General features: G+C 34.1%; 1 protein-coding gene across 3 annotated transcripts in view; it reads left to right on the top strand.

Annotated features, from left to right (window-relative positions):
• Window positions 1-3,958: 3,958 nt before the first annotated feature.
• The window catches only part of LOC127067461 (sex-determining region Y protein-like), a 104,002-nt gene continuing 90,170 nt past the window's right edge, over window positions 3,959-17,790 (top strand). For all 3 annotated transcript variants that reach the window (XR_007782633.1, XR_007782632.1, XR_007782634.1), the window contains exon 1: window positions 3,959-4,804. The gene's annotated coding sequence lies outside the window, so the exon portion shown is untranslated. The remainder of the gene's footprint in view (window positions 4,805-17,790) is intronic.

The following is a 17,790-nucleotide window of genomic DNA, read 5'->3' as shown; positions in this document are numbered from 1 at the left end:
TTTCTCTCTCTCTATATATATATATATTTCTTTCTTTCTCTCTCTCTCTCTCTCTATAGATATATATATATATATCCATCTCCGTTCATCTTAATTTTACTTCGTATTATTTTTCGTCATCTTTTTCGTCAGATTTCGTCAGATTCGTCGGCGTTTCTTCTCTTCCCTATTTTATTTATCTCTTTCTTTTTTTTTTCTTTTTTTCATCCTTTTTTTTAAGTTCCCTTTTTCGTTCATTTTTTCTTTCCTTTTTTTTTTCTTTTTTTTTCCCTTTTCTTTTCTTCTTCCCCCCTTTTTTTTTTTTTTATACGATCTTCCTCCCACTCTTTCGAGTGAAAAAATTTTCTCATCAAATTCGATGCCACATACATAGACGACGACGAAACATCGAAGAACGATATCGACTCGACGTGTCATCTGCAAGAATCTACTACGTTCCTTTAAGTTCTCTCTCTCTCTCTCTCTCTCTCTCTCTCTCTGTCTTTCTCTCTCGTACATTTTTCTTTTTTTATCTTATTACATTTCTCACGCGTCACGTGGCACTTCTTCGATATAAGTACTTACATATCCGCCCCCGTCTCTTCTTCCCCCTCCCCTATTTCTCTGTTCTTCCCCTCCAACGAAAACACACTGCATTGCGTTAAGATAGCTATTATTTTATTTATTTTCTTTCCAATTTATTATTTTGTTCCACTGTTAATTCAAAAATCTTTTCGATCCTAGAATTTTTATTATTTCACGTTGCTTCTAATTTATTCACCATCGATCCGAGTTTCTCCGTTTCCTACTTTTCTCGATGCTTTTCTTTCTTCTTTTCTTTCTTTCTTCTTTTACGGTGTCACGTTCTTTTATTTTCTATTTTTTATTTTTTATTCCTCATCCCTCTTTCTCGCCTTAACTCTATAATAATAATAATAATAATAATAATAATAATAATAATAATCATAATGACAATAATAATGAGCCTGATAAAAATGTGAAAACTTGACAGAATAAAATTTAAATCGCTCGATCCATTCTATATTTTATTTTCTTCTCTCTTTTCATCTTTTACTTATCAATCGTTTCGTTTCTTTTTCTTTTTTTCTTTTTTTTTTTTTTTAACTATCGGGGAATTTCCCCGACAAACTTTTTTATTTATTTATTTATTTATTTATTTATTTATTTATTTGCTCGCTTACTCACTTATTTATTTATTTCTTAGTTTTGTTTCGTTTTTCCTCTTAGAAATATCGTTCATTCTTTTTTTTTGCTTTTTTTTTATCTTTTCTTTCTTTTTCTTTTTCTTTTTTTTTTTTTTTCGTTATCGGTCATTCCGTTTCGTTATACGCATTTTCCCGATATACATTTTTCCTGTTTATTTATTTATTTATTTATTTATTTTCTTTTCTCCTCTCGCTCGCTCTTTCTCTCTTCGAAAGTATCGTCCATTTTGTTCGTTCTCTTTGCACAAATTTTCTCCTTTCTTTTCTTTTTTCCCCTTTTTCTTTTTTCATCCTATCGACCTATCTCGTTTTACTGCACGAATTTCCGATCGACATTTTTCTATTTCTTTTCCTTTTTTTTTTTTATCCATTCGCTTGTTTTTCTTCTTTTATTTTCTTTTCTCTTTCCCCCCCCCCTCTCTCTCTCTCTTTCTGTCTCTCTCTCTTTTAAAATTATCATCGAAAATATCTTCGTCTGGTAGTAAACGAGTAGAAATCTATCGGAGAGAATAAAGAGCGAATTGAATGATGTTCTTGAAAGTTGACGATAGTTTTAAACGACGTAAGCGCGAGTGATTTATAGTGGAAAAAATCACATACCTACCTATCTACCTACCTACCTACTTACCTACCTATTTACCTATCTACCTACCAACCTAACTATCGTAGAATTAAAAGTCGACATATGGCGTGAAGATCGAGATATCGTAGAAAAATCTAAAATTGTATCTGTTGGGGATTATTTAGGAAAAAAAAGGATGAAAAAAAGAGTGATAAAAAACGTAAAAAGAAAGGGGGGGGGGAAAAAAAGAAAAGAAAAAAAGAGATAGACTCGATCATACGTAGATCGATCGGGAAAAATTTTGGGTTCGGATGCAAAGTCGAAATCTTATTTGAACGGTCGAACGATCAAAAGGGGGAGATCCTTTTTTTTTTATTTTTTATTTTTTTTTTATTTTTTTCTTTCTTTTTATTTTCTCTCTCTCTTTCTCCCTCTCTCTCTTTCTCTCTATCTTCTTTTTTCGATCGGTCATCTGTAAAACATTCGAATGCAATTCTCTCTTAGTAGAAATGTATACTCTTTGAAAAAAGGTAGATAAAGAGAGAGAGAGAGAGAGAGAGATCTTTCAATTTCGCGCATGCGCGTTTGATTACGATTCACGGAAGTTTCGTTTTCGCATTACGCATACGTTTAAACAAGTGATTGCGCACAGAACCATGGAATGTCTCGTGTTTCTTAGTCACATTAGTTGTTTATTATTCATCCTGTTTTATGGATGAATAAGGAGATTATTATTATTAAAATGAATCATTAGAGAAAGAGAAAGAAAAAGAGAAAGATAAATGGAGAAAGAGAGAGAGAGAGAAATAAAGATAATTATAATGGCAACAAAAAATGAGAATTTATTTCAATGATATTGTCGTGTCGTTATTTCAATCGTTTGGTTTTAAGAATAAATAAAAAAGAAAGAAGAAAATTTAGGATTCTGTTTGAAGGACGACACTAGGATTGGATTTTATTAAGAATCGATCTATTTTTTTTTCTTTTTTTTTTCCTTTTTTTTTTATTATTATTTTTTATTTGTTACTTTTTTCCTTTCAACCGATAAGACGATGGAGTAGTACGAACTTTTTGTTGCTTCTTCTTCTACTTTTTCTCGTCGTTGTCTCTTTTATTTTATTTTATTTTATTTTTTTAATTCTTCTTTCGACATAGAGATGAAATTAAACGCACGTTGAAGCGAGTATACGAAAATTTCTTGATACGTAGAACAGCGAACAAACATATAAGCTTAGAGCTCGCGTATTGCGCATAAATTACATAATCGAAACACACATACGTTCCTTCTCTCTCTCTCTCTCTCTTTCTCTCCCTATCTGTATCTCTCTGTCTCTCTTTATCTCACGACGTAAGTCCGCCATTCACGAGTAGGTTACTCTCGTGACGTTCGAATCACTTGACGTCCACGTACATTATAATAGTACGTTAACAATTTTCAACCTAAATGAATAAATAAATAAATGAATAAATAAATAAAAATATATATGTGTGTATCTGTCTGTGTGCGTGCGTGCGTGTGTGTGTGTGTGTGTGTGTGTAAAATAAAGATATAAACGCGGAGAATATTCGAGTCGGGAAGATAGAAAATATAAAATAAAATACACATAAATACGCGAAAGAGAAAGAGAGAGAGAGAGAGAGAGAGAGAGAGAGAGAGAGACACGTAGAAGAATAATGTGTAGATGAATACATGCATGGATGCATAGATGCATACATGAAAGAATTCGTGGAACTCTAAAGGACATTTAGAGTTGGTCGATTGGGATTTCCGTGTTTTCCGACCTCGTGTTCTATCTCTGTTTCTCTCTCTTTCTCTTCGCACATACATATAGACACAAACACGTATACACACGTACACACTCCCCTCTTCTACTACTTCTCTCTACACTTCGCGCTCTACAGTTCTCCTTTCGAAAGAATCGGTAATAAAAGAAGAAGAAGCAGATGAAGAAGAAGAAGAAGAAGAAGAAGAAGAAGAAGAAGAAGAAGAAGAAGAAGAAGAATGAAGAGAAGGATGAGGAGGAGGAGGAGGAGGAGGAGGACATACGCGAAGGTGCCATGGAGAAAAAGAGACGCAGTAATGGAGAGCACACAGTGAGTATGGAGGGAAGAAGAGGGGTGAGAGAGAGATAGAGAGGGAGAACGATAGAGAGAGAGAGAGAAAGAGAGAGAATGAAAAAAGGGGTGGGAGAAGAAGAGAAGCGGAAAAGAAGAAGGGAGCTACCGAGGGAGTGCGAGAGCACGTTAGAGCAAGAGAAAAAGAGAGAGAGAGAGAGAGAGAGGGTGATGTGAGAGAAGAGAGGGGGGAAGGGGAGATACGCGAGCGATCGGCCGGTCTACTCAGTCCTCGTCCGTTTGCCAGGCAGTCGTCCGCACGATAGAAGTGGTTGACAGTTCTCAGCATCGTCAAAGACGCCGTCGTCGACGTCGACGACGTCGACGTTGATGTCGATGTTGTCGTTGACGACGACGACGACGACGACGACGACGACGACGACGAACGTTCGTCAAACGTGCTACGTACTCCGTGCTCCGAATTTTCATTTTATTACGGGCAAGTGTTTCTCTAGTTCATTCTCTCTTTCTCTTTATATCTATCTCTTTTGCTCTCTTTCTCTGTCTATCTATCTATCTATCTTTCTCTATCTATCTGTCTCTCCTTTTCTATCTTTCTCTCGCGCACACCACACTGTACATACTATCTTAGAAAGTCTCATGACAACTCGTGAATCACGTATTTCCATCTCGCTCTGACTTCGTTCTTAACGTATAAGAAAGACAGAGATGCAGAGAGAGAGAGAGAGAGAGAGAGAGAGAGGAGGGGTAGTTGTGGGAAAGAGAGAGAGAGAGATAGTCGATCAAGTCGCAATTTCATTCTTATATTCTTCGTACGTGCAATACATAGAAAAAGAGAGAGAGAGAGAGAGAGAGAGAGAGAGAGAGAGAAGGAAGAAAGAAGTGGAACTCGTTGGAATATCTTCTTCTATCTTTTATCAAGTTGGACGTCCTACCTACACAGTGGAAACGAAGGAAATATGTGAGTTTGCGAATGGATAAAAAGCTTTTACACCTTTTCCCTGTTTCTCTTTCTTTTTCTCTTTCTATCCTTTACATCTTTTCCTCGTCATCGTCTTCGTCATAGTCATCGTCATAGTCATATGCAATTCTTTCTATTTTCTTCTATCGTCTATGTGCCTCTATCTTTTTCTTTCTTTCTTTTTTATCTTTTGTTTCTTTTTTTTTTCATTAAAAAAATTTTTTTTTTTTCTTATTTTTTTTCGTCTCTCTCTCTCTCTCTCTCTCTCTCCCTCTCTCTCTCTCTCTCTCTCTCTCTCTTTTTTTCTTCTATAAGGACAGAGACAGACAAGCAACTCGCACCGTGAAACTTGTTTGTCACGCAGGGATGTGGTTAACGTGATATCTGTGTCTCTCTTTCTGTGCGTGTGTTACATGCGTTTCTATGTATTTCTGTGTGTTAGGCGTTCTACATACACCCAACATTATACACACACACACACACACATACACATATGCGCACAAATATAGACGTATATACCGTTCAGTCACGAACGCGCGCGTATTTTCTATCCTTTACTTTTTTCTAGTTTTCTTTTTATTTGTTTATTACTTATTTCATTTTATTTTACTTTTTTTTTATTTTTTTATTTTATTTTATTTTATTTTTTTTTTTTTTTTGATTGTTCTCTCATCACGAATTGTCCTGTAGAAAATTTTCTGACATTCTTGCGATCTCCCATTTTTTTTTCTTTTTTTGTTATTATTATTTTCACGATCAGACTGTTTTAAAAATTTTTTGTTCTTTCATTTTTTGTTCTTTCTTCTTCCTTTCTTTTTTTGTTTTCTTTCTTTTTCCTTGCGTTATTCCCGCGAAAATGGAGCAATTATATCTATCTTTATTTTTCTATTTCTATAATACGCGTACGGGAGTTTCTATATGTACGTATTACGACACTATAAATAAACTAGGAGATTAAAGTTTTAACGGGATTTTCAGGTCGACTTTTACGAGATGGGTGGTGGGTGGGAGGTGATGGGGACGCGGGTGGGAAAGAAATTTTACCTCCGTTTTCTTACCTATAATATATGTAGTACTTATATATATATATACCTACATACATACATATATATATATATGTATACATATATACACACACACACGTTTAATTTCTTCTCATTTTTTTCTAAATCTAAAAAACAAAGAGAAAAGAAAAGAATCTCCATCGAGCACTCCTATCGATCTCATTAATTAATTAATCAATTCATTAATTAAATAATCAATTTTCCTTTAATTTTTTACAAGGTACACAAATTTCGTCGATCGGTCTAATTAATCAATCAATCGATCGATCATTCAATTAATTAATTATATATCATCTAATTAATTCGATAATTAATTAATTAAATAATTAATTAATTGTTCGCTTTAATTTTTTATGATACTAATATCCACTAAAATTTTGTCGAAATTCCTATTGTCCCTATCTCTCTATTATTTTTTTTTTTCCTTTGCTTTACAGCACTCAACTCGGGACAGATAAAAAGTTAGTTTTTCGTAATTTTGTTACCGTTATCGGCTCGTTAACATTTACCACTTTTCTGTTACTACGTTTAATGGAATCCGAATCAAGTTGACTAACTGCGTTAACTGGATCACCGACAGAGTACGCACAGAAAGAGAGATAGAGAGACAGTGAGAAAGAGAGAGAGAGAGAGAGAGAGAGAGAGAGAGATAAATAGACAGAGTACGTCATAGTACATACATACAGACATACATACATACATATATATACATTATATATATAAAATATGCTTTATAATATATATGTACATTGTATACATAATTTATAATATATATGTATGTTGTATATATAATATATAATATATATGTATATATGTATTTATGTATGTATATATATATATATATTTATAAAATATAGGAGTTTACCAAAGCAACATAAGATAGCTGGATTCGTTGGCTTCTAAAAGTCGAACAAGGAGCTTAGCGCTTATCTACTAGTCGGCCATTTTGTTACTTAGTTTTCTCAAAGAAAGACGCAGAAAAGTTTCGAATTAGCATCGTTTAGTTATCGACTATAATATTACAAACATTACACGCATTACATACATAGGTAGATGCGCGTATGAGCTTGTATACGCATATGCATATTATTTTTTCTCTCTCATTTTCGTATCAATCTTTTTCTATCCTTCTTCCATTTTTCTTTTTCTTCTCCATTTCTTTCTTTCTTTCTATTTTCTTGATTGCATTTTTTTTTTTTTGATATACCACGTGAGAATTTCGCTCGATTTACATATGTATCTTCGTTAATTTTTTTCTCTTTTCTTTTTCTTTTTTTCTTTTTTTTTTTTATCGACGTCACGTTTTCGAACAATCAGTTCGCGATAACGAGTCGTTCTCGAGGTTGGAATGAGAACCACTGAACTGTGGTTCGTAACACCTTTCGAAAAAAAAAGAGAGAGAAAGAAGGAAAGAAAGAAAAGAGAAGCAAGAGTTACACTTAACGCTCGCGATCATTATCGCAATGTGTTCTCGTAGGTCTCTATGTGTTGTTTGCCTTTTATCAATTTTAAACGCGCGATTATTTCTCGCCGAAATTGCGAGATTGTTGAAGAGAGAGAAAAAGAGAGAGAGAGAGATTATCATTATATTTTTTTCTACGTAAAAAAAAAATACATAAATACATACGCATAAGAGTGCATGTAGGTGTGTGTATATGTTTAAATGGATGGGTGTAAACGTTGCCCATGTATAGAATATGCCACGTTTTATTAATACGATCTATCGCGTTCGAGATTATCGTAATTATCGATTAAGAAGAAAAACGATGTCTTGTATTAAATTCTAAGCCACTTTGCAACAAACATCTAATCAATTAGAACGTAGACGTTATATATATATTTATCTAATGAGAAACGATGGGAAAGGAGGAAAAAAATCGAATTTCAAATTTCTTCGTTCTCGTCGAGATAAGATATTAAATTATCGTTGGTAAATTTTCGTGGTGTGTCGATGACTGAAGAAAAGAAAAGAAAAGAAAAAAAAAAGAAATAAAAAGAGAGAGAGAGAAAAGAAGAGAAATCTTATTGCGTCTAACGATCAAAATATTTTCCAACGAAATTTTTCATTAACGAGTTTCCTTTGGGGGGAAAAAAAAAAAAGAAAAAAAGAGAGAAAGAAAGAAGAAGAAAAAAAAAGAAAAGAAATTGGAACGAGAGAAAGAAGAAAGAGAGAAAAAAAAGGAAGAAGAAGAAAAAGAAAAGAGGCAATTTCTAAGGTACGCGTCTAGCGTTAGAAATTTTTCTAACGGCGCCACGTCATTGGCTCACGTCCAAACGAGCGGCAGCTACCGAGCCTCGTCTATTTTCGTTGATTCTCCGATCTTCGTGAAAAGTTAGCTCGGTGTAATGGCCGTTGCTATATCCCTTCTCTCTCTCTCTCTCTCTTTCTCTTTCTACTATCTTTATTCGAGAGAATGTATGTCTATACGTTTCGATTGTGTCACGCATGAGATAAATAGAAACAGATAGATAGACGAACAGACGGACAGATAGATAGATAGATAGACAGACAGACAGACAGACAGACAGACAGACAGACGGACATACAGATAGACATGCATCTTAATAGATTTAATATTAGTAATCAAATGAAACGTTCCTATCCTTCGTTTAATTAATTCTTTCGATCGGATTCATCAGATTCGTGTGAAATATGTAAAAAAAGAGAGAGAGAGAGAGAGAGAAAACACAATTGTTGCAATACAATCTGTGAAACGAATAGAGAGAGAGAGAGAGAGAGAGAGACAAAAAATAGAATCTGTGAAAAAGTGAGAGAGATAGAGACAGAGATAAAATACACAAATTTTGTATACATACGAAAATACGAAAAATACATGTATATACTCATCCACCTACTCATACACACACACCCACACACACATATCTACAGATATCACATTTGGGAGTTAAAACCAATGAACGAACGATTCTGATGGCAGTGGAGTGACATGGTGGTTAGAACGTTAATTGCACGTATCCTACAGGAAAATTGCTTTCCATTTGCGCGGATTCAATCGTTAACAGGATTCCACACCCATCTCTCACCCACCAGGACCCTCCAATTCCTCCCAAAACCCCCTATCACATTCTGTCACCACTCGCCGCGTGAAAATACATGTTGCGTGAATCGTTGACGCGTCTGCCTGTGTCTGTCTGTGTGTGTATCTCTCATATGCGTGCGTATGTGTGTGTGTGCGTGTGTGTGTGTGTGCGTTAACGCGGCCTCACGCAGGGGGTTAGACGTATCTTTGATCTTCCATTAAATGCGTCGGGTTTCCTACTCACCATCCTCCCCTTTCCTCCCCCTATGCCTCGTCAACCCTGTCTCGTATTTTACATACACGTATATTTCTGTCTCTTTCTGTCTTTATCTCTGTCTCTATCTCTGTCTCTGTCTTTGTCTCTTTGTTTCTGTCTCTGTCTCCTTCTACATTTGTTAAATTATAATGAGATATTCGAAAAGCACGAAGATGCTCTCACTCTTATGATTCTCTACCGAAATTTCAAACAAGATTAAAGTATTCTTCTGATACAGGGGGCTTACATTATTCGTCTCTTTCACTCTCTCTCTCTCTCTCTCTCTCTCTCTCTCTCTCTCTCTTTTTTTCTCACTCATAATTTTGCTTTCTGCTACCCTTCTTAGTCATTCATTTTTTTTTTGTTTTTTTTTTTTAATATATATCTTTTTCGTTGTATTACGTCTCGAAGTGCCTTGCTCCGATTGAACAATGTATACGATCGTTGAAAATTGTTTTAATATTTCTGTTGATTGTGAAATGGCTGAGTGTGAGGAGAGAGAGAGAGAGAGAGAGGAAAGATGTTAGTGTAAATCATTAATGAGATAGAAATTGAATTGATATTTTTCTTCTCTTCTCCGACACTCCATTATTTCATTCATTAATTCGATAGGATCGAAACAAATCGGAACAGTGACGTGAAGAATATCAAAAACGATATTATTTAATCGTTTTATATCAATAATTACGTTCGAATGGATTACTTAACAAAAACGAACGAACGAAAAGAGAGAAGTAAGATCTAAAAAAAAAGAAAGAAAAACAAATAAAGAAAAGAAAGAAAGAAAGAAACAGTAAAGTAAAGTAAAGTAAAAAAAAAGGAAGAAGAAGAAAAAGAAGAAAGAAGATAAAAAATAAAAATCGAGAATCATTCCTTTATGAATTCTTCGTGACAACGAAATAGTAGTACGACGATAATTCGCGGTCTTTAATTCGCACAGGTGACTTTAAATGTGTCATATCGCTCTCTCTCTCTCTCTCTCTCTTTCTCTTTCTATCTTCATCTATCTATCTATCTATCCATCCTTTTCCAACTTCTCCCAATGCATACTCGTAAAGCGTAACACGCAAACATTCACGTGTATACTAATACATCTACACACACTATACACATAGATATATACTTACGCGTTCTTCACGTAACACGTCGCATGCAACAGGTATCCGTCCTGACGTCACGATTGCAGGATCGAAGCGAGTCTCCTCTGTAGCAGGGAGGAAGTACATACATATGATGAAGAGGAAGAAAGTGGGAGGATGATAAAGAGAGAGAGAGAGAGAGAGAGTGTGTGTGTGTGTGTGTGTGTGTGTGTGTGACTGAGTGACTGAATAAGTGAGTAAGTGAGTGAGAGGGTGAGTGCGGTAAAGGGCGATGATGGATGAAGAGAAAGGGTGGGGGGAAATAGTACACACACTAGTATACTTCTGTCATATGATTCGAGTCTAAATGCATTCATATATATATATATATATATATATATATATATATATATATGTACATATCACATACATTTGTGTGTACACATATATATACACATATTTGTGTGATATATATTTATATATATATATATTATATATAATTTGTATATGTACGTACATATGTATGTATGTATGTATGTATATCTCTATCTCTTTTTTATCTCTATCTTTCTTCTTCTTCATCTTCTTCCTTTTCTCTCCTTCTTTCTCTTTATCTATCTCTCTATCTATCTATCTTTCTCTCTCTTTCTTTCAACATATATTGTTAGAGTAAAAAAAGACGAAGAGAGCAGTTACGAGGCATCGTCGTTGCAACGACGACGACGACGACGACGACGCTGACGACGACGATGATACTAAAATGCATTTGTATTTGTCGTGTATTCGTGTTCATTGTGTATCTACTACGTACGTTTATATATATGGAGTATGTGTATATATGTATATATGAATATACTACTGCTGTTGCGCTGCTTCGTTTGTGGCGGCTCGAGTTGTGTCATTCGGCGGCAAGGCTCTGTTATGCGACTGTTATTCAACGTGCACATGAAAATATGCACTCGCGAATGACGTTCCAACTCTTATCCGACAATTTTTATTCTTCTCCTCTTTCTCTCTCTCTCTCTCTCTCTCTCTCTCTCTCTCTCTCTCTCTCTCTCGTTTTTTCTTTTTTGTTCTTTATTTTTTATCTCTTCTTGTTTTTTTTTTTTTTTTTTTTTCAAAGAAACTCCAACGCGCGTTGCATCAATTTTGATAATACGTATGCAAGAGTAGTATGTCGTAGTATATCGTAAAACGTCAGTTTCTTTTTTTTTTTTTCTTTCTTTCTTTCTTTTTTTTTGTCGTTACCGTCGTACGTTTAATAGTATTACGTGATCACGAATGAATGTACGTACGCATGCATGCGTTGTAAGAATGTACGTATGTGTGTAAGAAAGATAAATAAATGAAAAAATGTATTCTTTTATTTTGACTACGGTTGCATAAATTCTCGTAACTCATTGATTCGGTCTCGTTACTATATTTATGTCCTGTTTCTATCTTTTATAAGATTCTTCGAAGTTTCTTCTTTCTGTGTGTGTGTGTGTGTGTGTGCATGTGTAGTTAATGCAATACAATGAATCATGGAGACACGGTGACGAAGTCGAGTGCATCCCGGGAAATAGTTTCTCATGAAGATTCGTATAATGTATTTGTCGTTGGATTATTTGTTAAAAAAGGAAAAAAGAAAAAAAGAAAATAAAGATAGACATGGAAAAAAATCGAGAGAGATTTAGAAACGTGACTGTGTCGACTACGTACATAAAGAAACGAATATGGCATCGTCATTCTGAATAAATTTTGTTAGAAAATCTATAAATGATTTAAAAAACGTATGATTAAGTACACGAACATATATTAATCAACGAAATTCACGTCGTGGTTTTTGAAGCTTTCGAATGAAAATTCGAAAGATTTAGATAAACATTATTATTAAATGCATCGTCTATGTGTGCTATGTAATCTTTGAATTTTCGATTAGTCGATTGCCAAACGAAATTCAAAAGATTTAGATAAACGATTAATCACACGTAGAATTTCCTATTTGATTGCGATAATGTAAACGAATGATTTAGAAATCGCGCGATCGTCGGTATTTTTTTTTTTTCTTTTTCTTCTGCAATGCAATAAAATCGAAGGATTATAAGAAAAAGGATCGATCGAACGAGTAGATTTAATTTATGTTATTTAGATAAATGCAGTAAGATCTAAATGAAGAGATTTGGAATGAACAGAATGGACGACGACGATAACAAAAAATCAATTTATCAATTAATTAATTTCTTTTTTCGATTTATCAATTAATAATTTTGTTCATCAATCAACAGAATGAACGACAATAAAAAGAAAAAAATCAATTTATTAAACACGATAATAAAATTTCTTATTTGCTTGTAATACAATTGAACGATTTAGAAATATGATTAAATTACAATATACGAACATGATCGAATTTATCGAACGATAATTAGATAAATCGAATATTAGAAAACATTATATATATATATTATACTTATAATATTTCTTTAGTATTATAATACTATATAATACTACTTTAAATCAAATAATACATATATCGCTTAACGTAACAATTAATCGTAAATGATTACTCGAAAAGACGTTGAATTTCAATCGAATGATAAACTAGTTTATTCGGAAAAACTTAGATTAGAAACTTAATTGTATTACTGTCGTTCGGTTAAACAGACGTATAGAATTTATCTATATAGATTAAATCATTCGTATTAGAATAGAACTAAATCGTTTAGAAAAGAATGAGGGTGGAGAAAGGTATATTAGGTTAAACCAAGGCCTTTTTTAGGAGGTGTTAAGCCTAATTAAGCCTGTCAAGTGCAACCGAGCAAGAGTGAAAAATATAATGACTACGATGACGATGATAAAGAAGAAGAAGAAGAAGAAAAAGAAGAAAAAGAAGATGATGATGATGATGATGATGATGACGAAGAGAATGAAAGAGGGGTTGATAGAAAAGGGTTGGAAAGGAAAAATAAAAGCGTAGCTAACTTAAAAGGCGTGTGTGTTACCTAGCTAGCTAGAGTATAAGTAGCTAACCTAGCTACCTAGCTACCTAGCTACCGGTAGGTTCTGATGCCACACTATGAGAATTCTAATTAGAGGTAATGACGTCATTAAGGTCTGAGCGACGACGAGACAGAACGGTCTACTGCGCTTGCTGTACTGTGTACTTACAACACTATGCACCTTTCCAATGGACACACGCGAATCGTGCCGCATACGGTAGTATGTTCGCGATAAAATGAGAGAGAGAGAGAGAGAGAGAGAGAGAGGGAGGGAGAGAAAGAGAAAGAATGCTTCTCTTTTGCATCGCGAAGTGTCTCTGTCCGTATGTCTTTTTATTTTATTTTATTTTATTTTGTTTTGTTTTGTTTCGTTCTGTTTGTCTTTATTTTTATATTTTTGTTTTCTTTCTTTCCAAATGATATTTCGATCAGCTCGGTTTCGAGGGTTTCAACCCTTTTTTTCTTTTTATAATTCGTTTTTGTAATTCACGAGAAATCTCTTTTTCTGTTTTTTAGAGTTTGCATTGTAATAATTATTATAAGAATCTATATATATATATATAGACTAAGTGGGTCAGTAATAATTATTACAATACAAACTCCAAAAAAAAAGAAAAAAAAAAATATATATATATATAGAGAGAGAGAGAGAGAGAGGAAGATTTCGTAAAAAATATTTATTATCGTGAAATTTTTCATCTAAATTGATTATCGTGTAAACTCGTATAAAAGTTATCAATGTTATTCGATAATACTAAGACATCATTCTGCTCTTACTCTCTCTGTCTCTCTCTCTCTCTCTCACTCTCTCACTTACTCACTCACTCGTTCGCTCACTCTAAATTCCTATTTTCATTCAAGTCCACGACTCCGTGATTATCTCGTGCTCTCGTGATATGTACAACTATATACTTACTACGTCGTTCGTAAATCGCATGGTCCCGTATCTTTCGGGATTACAAGTTAATAATGTTCGAGGACGACGAGACGCAACACATGTGTGAGTATTCTTTACTTAACACACACACATACATACGTATGTATGACTGATATAGGTTTATACACGTTCATACATATACATTTGCAATACGTACGTATAAAACACATACACACATAAAATGATCTTTTCGACACACATACAAAATGATCTTTTCGACTCCATCGAGGATACTTTCGGTTCAAAGTCCAAAACTGTGTCGCGATAGCATTTTCGAGTCCAATAAACGACAAGAGCAAACGAAAAGTAGAACGGATCTGCGATTCCGAATGATCCTATCGATCATCGTTACGTCATCATGAGTATAATTCTTCTTCTCTCTTCTTTTCGTTTCGTTCGTCTCTTTGAGACTCATTTAATTTCCCTCCCCTTCGAATACACTTTGAAATCAAGAAATAACCTAGATTCTTTTTTTTCAATAATCCTCGATCGTTAAAAGATTATCGATATAGAATATTCCGATCGATCGATCGATCGATATTATTACTACTTTCAAATCTTTTTTCCTTCCTTTTTTTATTAATTTTTTCTTTTTTTTTTTACAATCCACGCGCGTCATGGATCATATCATAGATCACTGTAATATGATCCATTAAAAAAAATAAATAAATAAATAAAAAGTGAATAAAATTTCTTTACTTAACGACGGAATAATCGCTATATAAAAAAAAAATAAATAAGAAATGAATAAAATTTCTCTACTTAACGACGGAATAACTTCAGAAAGAAAAGAGAGAGGGAGAGGGAGGAACGAAGTTAGAGGGGTGAAAAGGGGGAGGGCTCTTGTCGTTTTATAAATTTAAATGAACAAACTCGGAGAAAATTCGGTCGATATTCGATTCGATCGATTCGATCTCCCTCTTTATCTTTATCTCTTTTTCTATGTCTGTCTGTCTCTCTGTCTGTCTCTCTGTCTGTCCATCTATCTATCCTTTATATATATACATACATAGATAGGATCGTACGATCGTACGAGAGAACGGATTGTCGTTGCGGTGTCGTTGTTTCTACGTCGACGTCACGCGAAAACTATGCGCGACGCACCACTCTGTGACACGTACCGCCGATTCCGATTGCAAAACGTTCCTCAGGGCCGTATCATTCGTCGTTAAAATCGATCGAATATGTAGAGTTCTTGTTCATCCCCCAAATCCTCTCTGATCTCTTTTTTCGTTGTTTCGTTTGAAAAAAAAAATAAATAAATAAATAAAAGTATAAAACTATTAAGAAGAGAGTTTAAATAAACTACTTCCGGAAACTTTTTTTAAAGAAAATTATTTAAAAAAGAATACAAAAATATTTAAAAAAAAAAGAAAAAGAGAGAGAGAAAATCGGTGGGAAAGGAAAGGAAATTTTATTTTTTTCGTTTACAAAGAATATATATATGTATATATATCTAAAAAAAAAAAAAAAAAAGAAAGAAAGAGAAAGAAACAGGACAATAAATTAAAAAAAAAATTTCCTTTCGTAAGATCATATTATAAACTAAGATATCGCGAGTATGAAGAATTCTAATAAAAAATTACTACTCGTCGCAAAGTTCGTCGAGTCTCTATGAGTAAGAATCGAATCGCGGAGATTCTGGCCGGAACATAATCTGGGACACGTGGGAAGGGGGCAAGGTGGGACAAGGTGGGACAAAATGGGTGGGTAGGGGGACACGGGGGAGGGTAGGGGGTAGGTGGTGAACAGAGTTAAGTGGGGAGGGAACTTACGTGGGGAGATGCCGCTAAACAGGGCCTTATATGGTGCAAATATCCTCGTGTGTGGCTCCTCCTACCGTGGCACATTCCTTAGCCTCGTTCTCCAACCGAGATATTTCATCGCCAACTCTGGAGTTCTCTTCGTTCTTGATTTACTTTTTCTCCTTCCTTCCTACTCTTTCTTCTTCTTTTTCTTTTTCTTCTTGTTCTTGTTCTTGTGCTTGTTCTTGTTATTTTTCTTCTTATTCTTTTCGATTCTTCTTCATTCTTCACTTTCTCTACGTTTCCTTCCTCGTATCTGCCTTTTTCTTTAGTCCGTGAATACTTTCCATCTATTTGTTAATTTTCACGATCTCTGTCGGGATTTCTTCTTGTTTCAGAATCTTCTCGATAGATTTTCTATCTTATATTTCAATTTTTATTTTTATTTCAATCGATCGATGGATGGATGGATTGATTATTGTTTGATTGATTATTGTTTGATCGATCGATCGATCGATCCATTGATTTTTTTTAATTTTTATTTATTCTTTTTTCTTTCGGTTTGTTTGTAAATTAATCTTTCTTTAATTCGTAGATATATATATGATTTTTTTTCGTTTGATCGTAACGATTGCGAGATTGAATGTACGAGATTGAAGAAGAAGAAAAAGAGATTGAGAAGAAGAAGTAGAAAAGAAATAGGAAAATGCGATTGATCGTTTTATTTATTTATTTATTTATTTATTTCATGATTATATATCACTTATCATCGTCTCTCGATTCTTAAAAAATACTTTTCAAATGTACATTTTTAAAACTCTCTTTTCTTCAATTTCCTTCCTCCCTCAAAAAAAAAAAAAAAAGGAGAGAAAAGAGAAAAATGAGATAGATAGATAAAAAAAAGAAAGCATGAGAGAATCTGAAAACGTATTAACAAAAAACTTCTCATTATTTTATCGTACTTTTAGATCAATGACAATAACGATTGATCATCGTAATGACCTTCGATAACGAACTTCTTCAAAACCTTCTTAAAAAAAGAACAAAAATAGATAAACAAATAAATAAATAAATATATTACGAAAGAGAAGAGTAAAATTTTCAAGAAAAAAAATAGAGATGCCACAGATTGAGCACCTCTGGCATACCTAGACGCCGCCGCCACTGCTGCCGCCATTGTCGTCGTCGTCGTCGTCGTCGTCATCATCGTCGTCGTCGTCGTCGTCGTCGTCGTCGTCGTCGTCGTCGTCGTCGTCGTCGTCGTCGTCGTCGTCGTTGTCGTCCATAGTTGGCTCTTTAAACTTTAAAAGCCAACGCGCCGGCCGCAAAACTATTGACGAACGCGTTCAGGACAGTCGAACGTAATCGTGGCACCCTCCTACTTCGCATTTCATAATTTTCACGTTACATCCTATTTCCTTTTTTTTTTTTCTTTTTTTTTATCTATCTTTAAATTCATCGATCGCGAGACACAATTCTTCTCTCTCTCTCTGTTTTTTTTTTTTTTATAATTTCTTTTTTTTCGTTAAATCTCGTTCCTTTTTTTCTTTTCTCTTCATTTTACTCCACGAAGAGAATATAACGAAGGAAGTGATATATCGGAGTGAGAGATATTTTCTTTTTTTTTTTTTTTTTCTTACTTTAATTTTCTTTATCTTTTTGTTTCATTCTTTTTTTGTATTCTTTCTTTCTCTTTTTTTTTTCTTTTTCACGACGAACACGAGACAGAATCCACGACGATAAAATTTCGTTCGAACGAGAAAGATAAGAACGCGTTCGAGAATCGAATTCGAACTTCTCATTCATGTTTCTTGACCCTCTCTCTCTCTCTTTATTTCTTTCTGGTTTTATATCAGTCTTTCTCTTTCAACCTTCGTCGACGC

The sequence above is a fragment of the Vespula vulgaris genome, chromosome 11 (assembly GCF_905475345.1).
Source record: "Vespula vulgaris chromosome 11, iyVesVulg1.1, whole genome shotgun sequence".
Lineage (NCBI taxonomy): Eukaryota > Metazoa > Arthropoda > Insecta > Hymenoptera > Vespidae > Vespula > Vespula vulgaris.
The sequence above is the reverse complement of the archived record's forward strand: the minus strand, read 5'-3'. Positions and strand labels throughout refer to the sequence as shown.